This window comes from Pteropus alecto, unplaced genomic scaffold, assembly GCF_000325575.1.
Source record: "Pteropus alecto unplaced genomic scaffold, ASM32557v1 scaffold97, whole genome shotgun sequence".
Lineage (NCBI taxonomy): Eukaryota > Metazoa > Chordata > Mammalia > Chiroptera > Pteropodidae > Pteropus > Pteropus alecto.
In genome coordinates, this window is record NW_006439713.1 from 171,923 (window position 1) to 174,544 (window position 2,622).

The window sequence follows — 2,622 nt, forward strand, 5'->3', positions numbered from 1 at the left end:
CTCAGAGGTCGGGGTGTCCTGATCCCTCCGCCTTGCGGACGTCGGCCCCTGACTGCTGGGCGATCGATGAGGACGCCGATTGGAGTCAGAGCCAGTCCCCGGGGTCACACGTCACTCTGCACTTGGAAAGAACTTTCCGGAAATGCAGCGCATCCTCCCACGCTCGCCCGCGCCCCCGCAGTGTGGGACTTGGTGCTCTTCCTCGCCCCGAGTAGAAGGAGTCCTCCCAGGCGCCCCCTCGGGGCTGGCGGGAGCGAGGGCCCCTTCCCCTCTGGCCCCTGCCTAGCCACCGCCTGGTCACCACTGGCCCCCACGGGCCCCAAGGCTGCGGCAAGGCAGCCCTAGGTCTGTCTTCTGGTGACACGCTGGCTCATTCACATCGATCTTTTAAAAAAGCCATTATGGAAAGAACGGCTTTCAAAATGGAGACACAGAGGTCCCGTGGCGTTGGCCTGGGCCTGGATGCCGCCGGGGTGCCTTCTGCAGGCGGGGCCGTGGGGCTCTGTGCGTGCTGGTGGGGAAGCCGGCGAGGACTGGCAGAGCCCCCTCAGCGCCCACGAGCCCCCATGTGGCCCGGCCAGACGCTGGGGCCTCGAGGACTGGCGTGTCTGAGGGGGTGACCTTCCTCAGACGGAAGGCCTGGGGGCGAGAGGGGCCGCACCATGTTTGTTTTTAATTTTGGCGTGAAGACACACACGGCCGGGTCCACCCTGGTGCACGGGGACCTGGCGGGACCCCTCCTCAGTGAGTGCCGTTTGCGCCGAGGGACCCGTTCAAAGAGAGGGCGGAGCATGCCCCCCGCGGAGGCTGGGGGGCCGGGGCGTGGCTCCGTGCCCTCCTGGGATCAGCGGTACTTCCTCTCCCCACCTGGAACCCAGGTGACACTGGCCCGCTCATGGGGGTGCCCGCCACCTGACAAAACCCACGAGCGGACAGTGAGGACGGCCACCCACGTGTGGTCAGACCCCGAGGGGTGCCTGGGGCGGAGGAGCTGAGAAGCGTGGCATCTGTCCTTCGCCACGTTTGTCCCCTTCCTGTGCTCGCTGGGGCCTCAGCCCCGAGGGACGTGGCCCACTCGTCCCCTTTCACTGAAAACAAGATACAACACGCTTTTCACGCCGACAGCCCCTGCCTTGTTGAGTCCTCCTGTCCTTCATGCTGTCGTGGGTCGTGTGTCCCCCCAGGTCCCCGTGTCGAAGCCCCGACCCCGCAGTCCTCAGAATGTGGCTGTCCTTGGAAATGAGTCTTTACAGAGAGGATTATGTTAGAATGAGGCCGTCGGGGTGGCCTCTGTCCACCAGGACACAGACGCACAGGGCAGCCACGCAAGGACACGGGAGTGGACGGCATCTGCGCCCAGCCCTCTCCCTCTCTGCCAGGTGCCCAGCGTGCTGCTGGACCCTGACTTGCGGCGACTCGCTTCTGAAAAGCCACGTTTAAGGGAGTCCACTGGCCGGTCACGTTCGAAGGAATCCTTGGGAACCATGACACAAAGAAAGTAAGACCTCAGTAATGAGCATGGTATTCGAATTGGGATTTTAATCTGTCAGGGCTCCTGAAGGCGGGTCCCCAGGGAGCCCCCAGATGGTCACGCTGCGGGAGGCGCAGCACGGCTGGTGGGCTTTCCCTGGGCTACTGCAGGGACACCCCGACTCAGCCCTCAAGGTCAAGGCTGTGGACGCTCAGAGCTTTGCAACTGCGGCGAGTCGCATCCTCACCAGTGGAGTCTTAATAGGTCGCAGAGCTTGTCCCCTGATTAGATCAGCTGTTCGTTGCAGCTCAGGTCATTTCCAACACGGCCTACACAAGACGGGGGTTGGGGGGCTCAGCTCCGAGGGAAGAGGGACGCAAACACCGGTGACGTCACGGGGCCGCCGGAGCCTGTGCTATGACGCAGCTAGGATCCAGTGACGAGTCTGTGGACAAAGGCCTCACTGTGCCTCTGTGCCACCCTCCCTCCCCTGCCCTGAGCTCTGAGTACGTCCTCCCTGGTGGCGTCTGAGCCAGACGAAGAGAAGGGTCTCCCCCTTCACAGCCCGCTCTGTGGGGTGAGGGGGCCCCATGGTCGGACTTTGCTCCTTGGGCTCCCCCTAAATGCCCCCGAGAACGTTCCAGGCGGGGGTGGAGGTGTGGGGCCAACGAGAATGACCTCGCCATGCCCCATGAGCCTGTGGGGAGCCCGCTGTCTGCCATGGAGCGCTGTGGCCTGCCCATCTCTTGGCAGCCAGGGACTGGACGCCCCCTCCCCCGGGACACATGCTCTTCATGACTCTGGTTCAAGGCTGGCCGTCAGAGGGCGCGGCTTGTTCCTCCCGAACTGGGACAAGGTCAGAGACAGGCCGTCCCTGCGTGAAGCGAGCATGGACCAAATGACCCCAGCAGAAGCGGCAGGTCCACAGCTCGTGCGGGAAGCTGAGTGTCAGGTCACGAGACGGAGCAGGGGGCATGAGAACATGACCAGGATTCCGAGAGCAGGTGGTCTGGGGAGGCCTGGCCGCCTGCTGGGGGCCTGACGAAGGGACCAAGGCCCTCAGACTCCGGCTGCCCTCTACCTACCTACCTACCTATCTATCTATGTCTATCTATCATCTATCTATCTATCATCCATCTATCTATCTATCT